Below are 15811 nucleotides of genomic sequence, written 5' to 3'. Positions count from 1 at the left end.
TAGTCTGGCTTCTCACTCATTTACTTGCCGGCTATCAATGTTACCAGAGCTCCTCTGTTACTTGCTACCTGCTCCAAGTCTGCTGAGTCAGATAAGTTTGATCATTTGTATCTTTTGTCCAGCGTGCATTCATATTAATCTTGCTGCTGGAAGCTCTAGTGAACTGATATGACCACTCCGGTGTCATGAGTTGATACCGGAGTTTAAAGTCATTTCAGGATGGTATTTTGTAGGGTTTTGAGTTGACCGCGAAGTCCACTTTTGTATTTTCTGCTATCTAGTTAGTGGGCCTCTCTTTGCTGAACCTGTATTCATACTGCGTATGTGTTTTCTTCTTAACTAACCGTCATTATATGTTGGGGGCTACTATTACTTTGGGGTTTTCTCTGGAGGCAAGCCAGGTCTGTGTTTCCTCTATTAGGGGTAGCTAGATCTCCGGCTGGTGCGAGACGTCTAGGGATAAAACGCAGGTACGTTCCCCGGCCACTGGTAGTTGTGCGTTAGGTTCAGCATCGCGGTCAGCTTAGATTCCATCTTCCTAGAGCTAGTCCTGTTTTTGCCCATGTCCCTGCCATTGGGAATCATGACAGTGAAGAGGGAAATGACAAACTCAGAAATGAAACTAGATTTTAGCAAAGGAGGCCACTACGATCTAAATAGACAGAGAAAGAAAAGGCTACTGTGCGGTCAGTATAAAAACTAAATGTCCACGCAGAGTTTACAAAAATAATCTCCACACCGACTCACGGTGTGGAGGGACAAATCTGCAACCCCACAGCTTCCAACTAGCCGGAATATTTCATGATGACAAGCTGGACAAAAGAGACATAACTTAAACTGAACAAAAGGTCATAGGCAGGGAAACACCCAAAAACTAGCAGAACTTATCTTAAGCTGAAATGGACTGGCCAACAGAGAACTTCCAGGAAAGGACTGAATCCACAGGAAGGAACATTGACAGCTGGCATCAACTACAGCCTAAAGCCCAGTTAAATAACAAGGCCAGGGCACCGATTAGTGAAAGCAGCTGCTAAGTTCCACTTGAAACCACCAGAGGGAGCCCAAGAGCAGAACTCCCAAAAATACCATTCATGACCACAGGATGGAGCCCAAGAATGGAATTCACAACACGCATGGTCATGTGTGACTATGGCCTGAACCTGGTGGCAGCTCTGAGGCAAAGTGAGCTCACACACGTACCTTGCTTGGCCCATGTGCTTAACCTCGTCGTTCAAAGTTTTCTCAAAAGCTACCCAGAGCTGCCGGATCTGCTAGTGAAAGTATGCCACCAGTCTGCACATTTTCGAAAGTCAGCTACAGCTTCAGCCGCCCTTGCTGTGCTTCAGCAGCATTTGCAGCTTCCGGCTCTCCATCTGGTGTGTGATGTCCCCATGCGTTTGAACTCTACACTGCATACTGTATGTTGGAAAGGATTTGTGAGCAGTAGAGGGCAGTTGTTGACTACTAGCATCAACAAGGCTGTTGTTATTCAGTTCAGACTCCACATATAAGTCCTCAGGAGTGGACATGGATGTCGGACATATGTACCATCCTCCAAAACTTTGAGGACTGCACCAAGATGGTGAGCGGCGATGACGCCATAGTTAGCATCATCATCCCACTTCTCTGCATTCTGAAAACCTCTCTGCTCACAATTAAAGAAGATACATACCATACGGGTGATAACACACAGCCCAGCCTCATGTCGTCCCCACGTGGATTGGTATACAATGAGGAAGAGGATGAGGAGGAAGAACAGGAGCTACTTTCATGGACTATAGAAGGTATTACAAGCACAACTGCCATATCATCTGTTCAGCGTGGATGGCCGGAGAACAGGGAGGAGGAGGACAGCATGGTCAGTCGTTCTGTTGGTGAGGACACGGAAGTCTGGCATGCATAGCTGACTTTATGTTGCGCTGACTTTCCTGTGACCCTCGCATTACTAAACTTTTTGGTGACACTCATTACTGGTTGGTGACACTTCAAGACCCACACTACAAGGAGAACTTTCAATCTCTTCTTCAAGAGACAGACAGGTGTACTAAAATGGTGCAGTACCAGAGGGCCCTTGTAACAGAATTACTAAAAAATTCCCATCTGAGAACGCTGGCGGCAGACGTCAGATTTTGTTGGACAACCAAGGAGTACAGGTAAGAGAGACAGAAGTACAATCCAGCACAGGCAGGGGAACAATGGCAAAGTTCTGGGACAGTTTTCTCAGACCCTCTCATTGCGCCGGCACAGAGGCACAGGGGTGCTGTCACAAGAAGTGCAATGTTTGGGAAAATGCTGAGTGAGTACCTTGCTGATCGTACAAACGTCCCCCGGGATTCCTCTGTGCCTTTTAATTATTAGGTATCCAAGCTGGACACGTGACATGACCTGGCTCTCTATGCCTTGGAAGTCCTGGCCTGCCCTGCTGCTAGCGTTCTGTCAGTGCGGGTTTTTAGTGCCACTGGTGGAATTATAACTGATAAGTAGTGTTGAGCATTCCGATACCGCAAGTATCGGGTATCGGCCGATACTTGCGGTATCGGAATTCCGATACCGAGTTCCGATACTTTTGTGGTATCGGAAATCGGAATCGGAAGTTCCCAGTGTATGGTTCCCAGGGTCTGGATGAGAGGAGACTCTCCTTCAGGCCCTGGGATCCATATTCATGTAAAAAATAAAGAATTAAAATAAAAAATATGGATATACTCACCCGTCCGGTGGCCCCTGGACCTTACCGATTGTAACCGGCAGCCTCCGTTCCTAAGAATGAGTTTAGGACCCTCGATGATGTCGCGGCTTGTGATTGGTCACGTGCCGCTCATGTGACCGCTCACGCGACCAATCACAAGCCGCGACGTCATCGCAGGTCCTAAACTCCTCATTGAGGCGTTTAGGGCCTGCGATGACGTCGCGGACTGTGATTGGTCGCGTGAGCGGTCACATGAGCGGCACGCGACCAATCACAAGCCGCGACGTCATCGAAGGTCCTAAACTGCTCATTCTTGGGAACAGAGGCTGCCGGTTACAATCGGTAAGGTCCAGGGGCCACCGGACGGGTGAGTATAACCACATTTTATATTTTAATTCTTTATTTTTTACATGAATATGGATCCCAGGGCCTGAAGGAGAGTTTCCTCTCCTTCAGACCCTGGGAACCATCCAGGATACCTTCCGATACTTGAGTCCCATTGACTTGTATTGGTATCGGGTATCGGTATCGGCGATATCCGATATTTTTCGGGTATCGGCCGATACTATCCGATACCGATACTTTCAAGTATTGGAAGGTATGGCTCAACACTACTGATAAGCGCATCCGCCTGTCAACTGAAAATTCTGACAGGCTGACTCTTATAAAAATGAACAAGGGCTGGATGGGGCAAGACTTCTGTACACCACCGAATGAAAACAGCGAAACATAACCTCAAATACATTGTCTTTTTTGAGGAGGTGTATTCTCATGCACCTCTTCACAACCACACATGGGTATATGCTTCCTGATTTTGTCTATTTGGGGTTATCCTCCTCCTTATCCTCATCCTCACCATCCACAACAACTAGAACACCAGGGTGAACATAATCCGTTATGCAAAAGTCACTCAATTTTTGCGCAAGGGTGTTTTTAGGATGCCCGTTACTAATTTGAAACAAAAAAAAAAATTTTCTCGCCCAGGGGGAAATGTTTGTCAGCCCATACATTTAGTGTATGGGCATTCAAAATGTAGGACCCCTGCTCCTTTAAATTGGGAATAGAGACATATGAGGACATCCTCCACATCTCTTCAGGCACCACCACTAGAACACGAGGGTGAAGGGATTCCGTGGTGCAACAGTCACTCAATTTTTGGGCAAGGGTGTTGTTATGATGCCTGTAAATACTTACCAAAAATACAACATTTTTACCCCCAGGGGGAAATGTTCGTCAGCCCATACACTTAGTGTATGGGCATTCAAAATGTAGGAGACCCGCTCCTTCAAATTGCGAATAGAGACATATGAGGACATCATCCACCTCTCTTCAGGCACCACAACTAGAACACGAGGGTGAAGGGATTCCGTGATGCAACAGTCTCTCTATTTTTTGGCAAGGGTGTTTATGATGCTCGTAAATAACTAAAAAAAAAAAAAAAAAAAATGTACCCCCCAGGGGGAAATGTTTGTTAGCCCATATACTTGGCGTATGGGCATTCCAAGTATAGTTGAAGAGCTCCTTTTTAATGTGACAATTTTTTTATGAGACCCTCCTCCAGATTTCTTCCAAGGGGGATTGTGGTGCATGCAAATTACGGCCAGGCCTTGCATTCACTTCATGGACAAAATTTAAGGTAATAAAAAAAAAATAATAATGTGAACTTTTGTTTCATGTGGCCATTCAGTATGTGGTTTCAAAGGGTTATTGGAGTGCATGTAACATTGGTGCAGGGCAGGCCTTGCATTCAGAGCATAAGCAAAGAATATGGGAGACACACTTTCTTCTAATGGGAACAATTTTGTTATGAGGTGGCAAAGTACGTCTGCTGAAAAGCTTATTGGGGTACATGTAACAATGGGACAGGCCAGGCCTTGCATTCATTGTATAAGCAAACAGTATGGGAGACACACTTTCTTCTAATGGGAACAATTTTGGCATGGGGCCGTAAAGTAACTCTGCTGAAAGGCTTTTTGGGGTGCATGTAACTTTGGGACAGGCCAGGCCTTGCTTTCAATGCATAAGAAAACAGTATGGGAGACCCACTTTCTTCTAATGGGAACAATTTTGGTCATGAGGCTATAAAGTACGTCTGCTGAAAGGCTCATTAGGGTGCATGTAACTTTGGGGCAGGGCAGGCCTTGCATTCAATGCCTAGGCTAACAGTATGGCAGGACCAGCTGAACAATGTGAACTTGTTTTTCCTATGTCCATGCAGTACGTGGGCTCATCGGCTTATTTGGGTGCCTGCAACTTTGGGGCAGGGCAGGCCTTGCATTCAGTGCATAAGCAAACAGTATGCATAGCTCCCAACCATCCCTCATTGTGCGGGACTGTCCCGGTTTTTAGCCTTTGCCCCGCTGTCCAGCACGGGACGCTCTGCTTCCCACAGACAGCAGGACCGACACGCCCCCTTGTGTTAAGCCATGCCCCGGGCCCTTACCCTTCCGTATGGCTGCCTGCTTTCTGTGCACAGGACCTGTGATGAGGTCACAGGAGGGGAGGAGTCAGGGGTCACATGATCGGGACCTCCGTGGATTGCAGGACTCGGCTTTGTGCTGGTTGCCAACTTGCCACATGGTGCTGCAGGATGAGGTAAGTAATGCCTTGTGTGGGGTCAGGAGGTGTACAGTGTGGATGTAGCAGAGCCATGTGTGTACGAGGTGTATGGAGCAGAGCCATGTGTGTATGAGGTGTATGGAGCGGAGCCGTGGGTGTGCGAGGTGTATGGAGCGGAGCCATGTGTGTATGAGGTGTATGGAGCGGAGCCATGTGTGTATTAGGTGTATGGAGTGGAGCCGTGTGTGTATGAGGTGTATGGAGCGGAGCCGTGTGTGTATGAGGTGTATGGAGCGGAGCCGTGTGTGTGCGAGGTGTATGGAGCGGAGCCGTGTGTGTATGAGGTGTATGGAGCAGAGCTGTGTGTGTGCGAGGTGTATGGAGCGGAGCCGTGTGTGTATGAGGTGTATGGAACGGAGCCATGTGTGTATGAGGTGTATGGAGAGGAGCCGTGTGTGTATGAGGTGTATGGAGCGGAGCCATGTGTGTATGAGGTGCATGGAGCGGAGCCATGTGTGTACGAGGTGTATGGAGCGGAGCCGTGTGTGTATGAGGTGTATGGAACGGAGCTAAATATGTACGAGGTGAATGGAGCAGAGCTGAATGTGTACGAGGTGTATGGAGCAGAGCCGTGTGTGTATAAGGTGTATGGAGCGGAGCTGTGTGTGTATGAGGTGTATGGAGCGGAGCTGTGTGTGTATGAGGTGTACGGAGTGGAGCCGCATGTGTACAAGGTGTATGGAGTGGAGCGCGTGTGTACAGAGCGGAGCCGTGTGTGCAAAGTGTACGGAGCGCAGCCGCGTGTGTAGGAGTAGCTATGTGTGGCCATTATATGGTACGAAGTATCATGTGCGGCCAATATACAGTATGGAGCATCATGTGTGGTCGTTATACAGTATGGAGCATCATGTGTGGTCATTATACAGAATGGAGCATCATGTGGGGCCATTATACAATATGGAGCATCATGTGCAGTCATTATACAGTATTGAGCATCATGTGGGGTCATTATACAGTATGGAGCATCATGTGCGGTCATTATACAGTATGGAGCATCATGTGGAGTCATTATACATTATGGAGTATCATGTGCAGCCAATATACAGTATGGAGCATCATGTGCAGTCATTATACAGTATGGAGCATCATGTGCAGTCATTATACAGTATGGAGCATCATGTGCGGTCATTATACAGTATGGAGCATCATGTGCAGCCAGTATACAGTATGGAGCATCATGTGCAGTCATTATACAGTATGGAGCATCATGTGCAGTCATTATACAGTATGGAGCATCATGTGCGGTCATTATACAGTATGGAGCATCATGTGCAGTCATTATACAGCATGGAGCATCATGTGCGGTCATTATACAGTATGGAGCATCATGTGCGGTCATTATACAGTATGGAGCATCATGTGTGGTCATTATACAGTATGGAGCATCATGTGCGGTCATTATACAGTATGGAGCATCATGTGTGGTCATTATACAGTATGGAGCATCATGTGTGGTCATTATACAGTATGGAGAATCATGTGGGGTCATTATACAGTATGGAGCATCATGTGCGGTCATTATACAGTATGGAGCATCATGTGTGGTCATTATACAGTATGGAGCATCATGTGTGGTCATTATACAGTATGGAGCATCATGTGTGGTCATTATACAGTATGGAGCATCATGTGCAGCCAATATACAGTATGGAGCATCATGTGCAGTCATTATACAGTATGGAGCATCATGTGCAGTCATTATACAGTATGGAGCATCATGTGCAGTCATTATACAGTATGGAGCATCATGTGCGGTCATTATACAGTATGGAGCATCATGTGTGGTCATTATACAGTATGGAGCATCATGTGCGGTCATTATACAGTATGGAGCATCATGTGCGGTCATTATACAGTATGGAGCATCATGTGTGGCCATTATACAGTATGGAGCATCATGTGTGGTCATCATACAGTATGGAGCATCATGTGTGGCCATTATACAGTATGGAGCACTGTGTGGCCATATTTTTTTGTTTATAATTATTGTATATGAAACAGTGTGATCAGCAGTGCTAAATGGGTGTGGTTGGGATGTGGATATGGGTGTGACTAATTATGAATGGGTGTGGTCAGAGGCGTGGCCTAAAATTTGCCCCTTTCCCATCTTCAAAAGTTGGGAGGTATGAGTATGGGAGACACACTTTCTTCTAATGGGAACAATTTTGTCATGAGGCCGTAAAGTACGTCTGCTGAAAGGCTTATTGGGGTGCATGCAACTTTGGGACAGGCCAGGCCTTGCATTCAATGCATAAGAAAACAGAATGGGAGACACATTTTCTTGTAATGGGAACAATTTTGACATGATGCAGTAAAGTACATCTGCTAAAATGGATATTGGGGTGCATGTAACTTTGGGGCAGGGCAGGCCTTGCATTCAATGCAACATTTTTTCAGGAGGCCCTCCTGTACGTCTTGTGAAAGGGGTATTGGTGTGCGTCGTAATTTTTGGCAGCCCAGCCACTCACTGCATAGGCAATAACAGTATAGGAGACCCACTGTTTAATGGGCCTTTAAGAACATTAATGCCATCTGATGACCCTCAAAAAATAGGGTCTGTGACTTTAAGAGTCCCTCCTTCATAAATGAAGCAAGATGGGTCTCCTTATGTGTCACACACCACATGGCCAGCTAGGGTTGTTAAATGTTACAGTGACATTACCCAGTGAATGCATTTGTATTGGTTGAAAGCAATGCTAAAGTTGAAAAACGCATCAAAAACGCTGCGTGTGAACATAGCCCAAGTGGTGGAGGAACATTTTTGGTTTGGGTTAGTTATTTTGTTTTATATAATTCATTACCCTGGAAAAGATGTTCCTTAACATATTTCCCAAGCAAAATCCATTTTGTTTTCGTTTTTGTATGTTTTGTGGTGCACCTGTAAAAATGGCGTGAAACTCTTGCAACATTGTTTACAGCTGTGACCTAAGAGTCAGAAATGCTTCCAGGGGCGATCCCCATGATATTACTGTGTCTTTTGAGCAGTGTTTCTATCATTTTCAGACGTTTTTAGACCTAAAAGGACCCCCGGGGGGATCGTGGTAAAAATGCTTGGGTTTCCCACAGACATACATTGGGCTCGGTGCTCAGGTTGAGTCCCCAAGCATTCCAATTTGCTCGACCCGAGCAACGAGCACCCGAGCATTTTAGTGCTCGCCCATCACTAATTGTTATATGAAAAAAAAATTGCCAGCATGTTTTTAAAAATAAATATTAAACAAAACCAGCTCTGAAGGTGAGTTGCATCTTTGCAGGCAGAGTCGCTGAGCTCACTGATTGGCTGCCGTGCTGTTGACATGACATCACTAGACACGAAAAAGGTGAGTACAGTAAAGTTTGCTGTGTTTGAACAAACCACAGTTGGCGCTAAATATCGTCTGAATGGGGGCAAACAATTGAACTTTGAATACATACAAGCGACTGAAGGCCTCTATACACATTACATAAAAGTCAGACAAAGCTGACAATTTCATTGGGATCACCTAACCATCTAGAATGGACAGGGCTGCCAACAGGAATTTCAGTGTCCCATACTAGAAACAAATTCCCTCCCCCTTGAAACTCCGCCCAGGCTCCAGCTCATTCTCCACCCATCAAACCTTCCACAATCCCACCACTCAGTTTTGGAAAAACTCCACTTCTGCACCTTGTCATCACCAATCACACATTATCAGTTGCTATTGAACACCATATCACATACACAGCCATCATTTTTTGTTTTGGCCAAAAGATTTTTTTAAGTCTGCCACCACGACAAGGTAGACTCTATGACGGCACACACACACGCTGTTGTGATGGACACACAGATAGTGCCCAGGGAATGGACACTAATGGAAATGAGTGGGGAGACAGCAGTAAAAAACAGAAGCGTGTGACTGCTGCTGAGAACATGCTGCACTAAACAGGACCTGACACACATGACCACCATGGCAGTGGCCGGAGGAGGAGCTAACTTTCATGCAAGGGAAGGTAAAAATGCTAGTCAGAGCAGACGGAGCTAGGAGAGAGGGAGAAAGAGAAGTCAGACAAGCCGGGTTCGATAGCCAGAGGGTAACGCAGTATCCGAGGCCACAGACTAAAGGATGGTCAAATACAAGCCAAAGTCAGTAAACCGGGCAGGCATGCAGTAACCAAGGGCACAGACAAGGATGGTAGTTAGAGGGCAAGTCAGAGATCAAAATCAGAGAATAGCAGAGGGACAGAATCAGAGGGCAGGCACAAAATGAAGGACAAGCCAGATCACACACAGGGCAAGCACACGGGAACGAACGGTATATACAAGTGCAGCAAGGTCAGCTGCTCAGCTCAGGACAGAACTATCACTGACAGACTCTTTGGGCAGAGCCCTACTGTACTCTAAACTATTAAACCTTTATTAAAATAGCCAATATTCTTTTTAGTTTTTTTTTTTTTTAAGGGAAAGTGTCACATACATTTTTTTAATGATCAATAATACCACAGACAAGGGACAAATATTGTCACACCATGATCAGACCACATATTACCAGCACATAGTGACTGAATAATACAACATACAAGGGGAAAATACCACCACACGATGACCAGACCACATACTACCACCACATAGTGACTGAATAATACCATGTACAAGGGTCAAATACCGCCACACCATGACCAGACCACATATAACCATCAAATAGTTACCGAATAATATATAGTGTCAGCGTCAGTGTCAGTGTTATGTCTGAGTTTTCTCCAATAAGCTGCTCGCTTCAGGTCCTTACACAACGTTTCTATGGGATTAAGGTCGGGACTGTGACTTGGCCATTTCAAAACTTTAACTTTAGTCTTCTTTAACCATTCTTTTGTAGAAACCAAAAAGCTCTATTTTAGACTTATCTGCAAAACACTGTTCTTCTAGCCTTTCCAGGTGATTTTTAGCAGATGACAGCAATTTATTTTTTTGGAGGGCAGTGACTTTCTACTTGCAATCCTGTCATGCACACCATTGTTATTCAGTGTCCTATCAATTAGTGGATATATGAACATTAGCATTACCTAACTAAAAAAAAGTCCTTTAATTGCTTAGAGGTGGCCTTGAGTTCCTTTGTGACCTCATGGAATATTGTATGATTTTTGGTGGTCGACCACTCCTAGGAATAGCAATATAGGACTTGAATGAATTTTCTTAATTTGTGCACAATCTGTCTGACTGTGGGTTGGTGGAGTCCTCACTCTGTATAGTTGGTTTATACCTTTCCATGAGCATCAATAATCCTCCTTCTGAGGTCCATGGTAATTTATTTTGTTTTTACTATGATAAACTTTAACAAAGTATTTTGTGAAGATCAGAATTTGAGTGATCTCTGTTTTTTAAATAAAACAGGTCAACCACTCTTACCTGGTTGCCATCCCATTGATTTAAAACACCACCAGACTCTAATTTCACCTTCAAATTATTCAATTCAAATTATCTGCTAACCCTAGAGATTCACATACTTTTGACTCTCGAAGACATGTGATGCTGAATCAATATTCTCATTTAAAAATAAAAAGTCTAATATTTTTTACTCATTTCTTTGATTTTCTTCTTTTTATCTACTTTTAGAATTTATGTGAAAATCAGACTTAGTTTTAAGTCAGATTTATGCCCATGTAACTAATCTGAAATGGGTTATGTAACAATGATTTTATAGTGACAGGTGAATTGATAAGATCCATGTAAACAGATCTAGTATAATAGTAAAGTTCAATACTACCATTAAAGTCTTTTTTATCCTACATTTTAAGAAATGACCTTGAATACCTTATGGTGAGTATTAACTACAAATAATTCACTTGGAAAGTTATGTTTTCTCCAAGTTAATACACTGGAATGTGTATTAGCATATAAATTGCAACCCCTGCTTTAAGTTTTATCCTCTTTGGCCTGTGGGTGTTTCAGGTATCCGAGAGAACAGGACAATGTCAAGTATGTTCGTTATTTTGTTTAACTCATAGCTGCTCAATGAACACACATACTGTATATATATACCGTAATACTCGGGTATTTGTTATGAGTAACGAGTCCAATGTTAATCAACGGAAAATGTGAGTAATTGTCTGCTGGACCCTCATTGACACACACACACATATATATATTTATATGTACAGTACAGACCAAAAGTTTGGACACACCTTCTCATTTAAAGATTTTTCTGTATTTTCATGACTGAAAATTGTACATTCACACTGAAGGCATCAAAAGTATGAATCAACTTATGTGGAATTATATACTTAACAAAAAAGTGTGAAACAACTGAAATTATGTCTTATATTCTAGGTTCTTCAAAGTAGCCACCTTTTGCTTTGATGACTGCTTTGCACACTCTTGGCATTCTCTTCATGAGCTTCAAGAGGTAGTCACCGGGAATGGTCTTCCAATAATCTTGAAGAAGTTCCCAGAGATGCTTAGCACTTGTTGGCCCTTTTGTCTTCACTATGCGGTCCAGCTCACCCCAAACCATCTCGATTGGGTTCAGGTCTGGTGACTGTGAAGGGCAGGTCATGTGGCGTAGCACACTCAATCCAACTGAAGCCCTTGTTCTTCTGTAAAAAAAATCCAAAATAAAAAGCAACAATATCCCATACCTGTCTGCCAAACAGTCAAGTCTCACGCTGTAAATCCATCTCAAAGGGTTAAATACATTTACAACCAGGAGAGCTGCTAATGCAGCCGTTCACGGCTGTAAAAGGCTGGGGAATGAATGAAATGCAGGGAACGGAGCTTCGGTGACTAGTAGTGCCGTCACCGAAGCTGCGCCCCCTGGTGGCATGAACTCATATGAACTCTGTAGTGTGGGAAAATATTCAGAAACTTTCCCATGCCACAGTTCATATGAGATCATGCCGCTAGTCACCAAAGCTCCGTTCCCTGCATTTCATTAATTCCCCAGTCTTTTACAGCCGGGAGCAGCAGCATTAGCAGCGCTCCCAGTTGTAAATGTAATGTATTTAGCCTTCTGAGATGGATTTACAGCGTGGGACTTGACTGTTTGGCGGACAGATATGGGATATTGTTGCTTTTTTATTTTGGATATTTTTTTACAGAAGAATGAGGGCTGGATTGAGTGTACAATAAAGATGTACTTAAAACCTGTGTGCTTCTTTCACTTCAAATCACTTTATTCTTAATGTGTGTGTGTATTTTTAACCCTTTCAGACTATTGGATTAATAATGGATAGGTGTCTTATTGACACCTCTCCATTATTAACCAGGCTTAATGTCACCTTACAATAGCAAGGTGACATTAACCCCTTATTACCCCATATGCCAATGCCACAGGGCAGTGGTAAGAGAGAGGCTAAGTGCCGGAATAGACACATCTTAGAGATGCACCTTTTCTGGGGTGGCTGGGGGCAGATGTTTTTAGCCGGTAGGGGCAATAACCATGGTCCCTTTCTAGGCTATTAATATCTGCCCTCAGTCACTGGCTTTCTCTCTCTTTGGAGTAAACTACATAGGAGCCCATGCCAGTTTTTTCCGTGAATTAATCCTCTAATTTAACTCCTACAGCTCCCAAATTTTCCACACACATGCTGCTAACATTATTAGTGAGGGACATATAAAAATCTAACTGTTCTGCAATGGTTTACTGTATGTAAACCATGTCTCATATCCTGTCGGGTTCTGCAATGATTAAGCAGCAGCCGACAATTGAATTACCGGCTTTTCTGCTACATAATGCTCTATGAAATATATACATACTGTATACATATATATAAATGACATATCAATGATATATATATATATATATATATATATATATATATATATATATATATATATATATATATACCTATATGCTGGGCGGGGGAGATCCGAATAGTACGAGGTGAGTAGTGAAATACTCGCTATTTTTCGAGTACCGCGAGTACTTCATTACTCGCCGAGTACCGAATACCAACGATTACACTCGCTCATCCCTAGTTGAGAACAAAAAAACCTAAAAATGATCAATGTAAATCACAACTAATATCCCATGGAGGTCTGGACTTGGAATGATTCTCAAAATCAAAGTGGAAAATGAAGTTACAGGCTGATCCAACTTCAGTGGAAATGCCTCAAGACAAGGAAATGATGTTCAGCAGTGTGTGTGGCCTCCATGTGCCTGTATGGTCTCCCTACAATGCCTGGGCATGCTCGTGATGAGGTGGCGGATGGTCTCCTGAGGGATCTCCTCCCAGACCTGGACTAAAGCATCTGCCAACTCCTGGACAGTCTGTGGTGCAATGTGACATTGGTGGATGCTGCGAGACATGATGTTCCAGATGTGTTCAATCGGATTCAGGTCTGGGGAACAGGCGGGCCAGCCCATAGCTTCAATGCCTTTAACTTGCAGGAATTGCTGACACACTCCAGCCACATGAGGTCTGGCATTGTCCTGCATTAGAAGGAACACATAGCCAACCGCACCAGCATATGGTCTCACAAAGGGTCTGAGGATCTCATCTTGGTACCTAATGGCAGTCAGGCTACCTCTGGCGAGCACATGGAGGGCTGTGCGACCCTCCAAAGAAATGCCACTCCACACCATTACTGACCCACTGCCAAACCAGTCGTGCTGAAGGATGTTGCAGGAAGCAGATCGCTCTCCACGGCGTCTCCAGACTCGATCATGTCTGTCACATGTGTTCAGTGTGAACCTGCTTTCATCTGTGAAGAGTACAGGGTGCCAGTGGCGAATTTGACAATCCTGGTGTTCTGTGGCAAATGCCAAGTATCCTGCACAGTGTTGGGCTGTGAGTACAACCCCCATCTGTGGACATCGGGCACTCAGACCATCCTCATGGAGTCGGTTTCTAACCGTTTGTGCAGACACATGCACATTTGTGGCCTAAGTCATTTTGCAAGGCTCTGGCAGAGCTCCTCCTGTTCCTCCTTGCACAAGGGCTGAGGTAGCGGTGCTGCTGGGTTGCTGCCCTCCTACTGCCCCCTCCACGTCTCCTGGTGTACTGACCTGTCTCCTGGTAGCGTCTCCAGCCTCTGGACACTACGCTGACAGACACAGCAAACCTTCTTGCCACAGCTCACATTGATGTGCCATCCTGGATGAGCTGCACTACCTGAGCCACTTATGTGGGTTGTAGAGTCCATCTCATGCTACCATGAGTGTGAAAGCATAACCAACATTCAAAAGTGACCAAAACATCAGCCACAAAGCATTGGTACTGAGATGTGGTTTGTGGTCCCCACTTGCAGAACCACTCCTTTATTGAGTGTGTCTTGACAATTGCCAATAATTTCCATCTGTTGTCTATTCCATTTGCACAACAGCATGTAAAATTAATTGTCAAACAGCGTTGCTTCCTAAGTGGACAGTTTGATTTCACAAAAGTTTGATTTACGTGGAGTTATATTCTGTTGTTTAAGTGTTCCCTTTATTTTTTTGAGCAGTGTATATATATACTTTATAATGTTACCTTTTTTAGATCAAAGGAGCTGTCAATTTGTATTAAAATCTGCTTATATGTGTTTCTATTTTAACACACACACACACATATATATATATATATATATATATATATATATATACATATATATACAGTGGGGGAAATATGTATTTGATCCCTTGCTGATTTTGTAAGTAGTCCACTAACAGGCACATGAACAGTCTATAATTTTAATGGTAGGTTAATTTTATCATTGAGAGATAGAATATCAAAAACAAAATCCACAAAATTACATTGTATAAATGATATAAATGTATTTGCATTTCGCAGTGAGAAATAAGTATTTGATCCCTCTGGCAAACTAGACTTAATACTAAGTGGCAAAACCCTTGTTGGCAAGCACAGCAGTCAGATGTTTTTTGCAGTTGATGATGAGGTTTGTGAACAAGTCAGTAGGAATTTTGGTCCACTCCTCTTTGCAGATCATCTCTAAATCATTAAGATTTTGAGGCTGTTGCTTGGCAACTCGGAGCTTCAACTGAATACGTTTTCTATGGGATTAAGGTCTGGAGACTGGCTAGGCCACTGCATGAACTTAATATGCTTCTTTCTGAGCCACTCCTTTGGTGCCTTGGCTGTATGTTTTGGGTCATTGTCTTGCTGGAAGACCCAGCCACGAACCAATTTTAATGTCGTGGCAGAGGGAAGGAGGTTGTCACTCAGGATTTTATGGTACATGACTCCATCCATTCTCCAATTGATGCAGTGAAGTAGTCCTGTGCTCTTAGCAGAGAATTACCCCCAAAACATAATGTTTCCACCTCCATGCTTGACAGTAGGGATAGTATTCTTTGAGTCATAGGCAGCATTTCTCTTCCTCCAAAGACGGCGAGTTGAGTTAATGCAAAGACCTCAATTTTTGTTTTATCTGACCACAGCACCTTCTCCCAATCACTCACAGAATCATCCAGGTGTTCATTGGCAAACTTCAGACAAGCCTGCACATGTACCTTTTTGAGCAGGGGGACCTTGCGGGCACTGCAGGATTTTAAACCTTCACTGCGTAATGTGTTACCAATGGTTTTATTGGTGACTGTGGTCCCAGCTGCCTTG

The 15811-nt window shown here is 44.0% G+C and overlaps 1 long non-coding RNA gene across 1 annotated transcript in view; it reads left to right on the top strand.

Annotated features, from left to right (window-relative positions):
- LOC143788754 (uncharacterized) overlaps nt 1-15811 on the top strand; it is a 35664-nt gene that overhangs the window by 7872 nt on the left and 11981 nt on the right. Inside the window, exon 2 of the long non-coding RNA XR_013218728.1 lies at nt 8560-8625. This is a non-coding gene — a long non-coding RNA (uncharacterized LOC143788754). The remainder of the gene's footprint in view (nt 1-8559; nt 8626-15811) is intronic.

The sequence above is a fragment of the Ranitomeya variabilis genome, chromosome 1 (genome assembly GCF_051348905.1).
Source record: "Ranitomeya variabilis isolate aRanVar5 chromosome 1, aRanVar5.hap1, whole genome shotgun sequence".
Taxonomy (NCBI): Eukaryota; Metazoa; Chordata; class Amphibia; order Anura; family Dendrobatidae; genus Ranitomeya; species Ranitomeya variabilis.
Note: the sequence above shows the minus strand (reverse complement) of the source record. Positions and strands in the feature narration are given on the sequence as shown.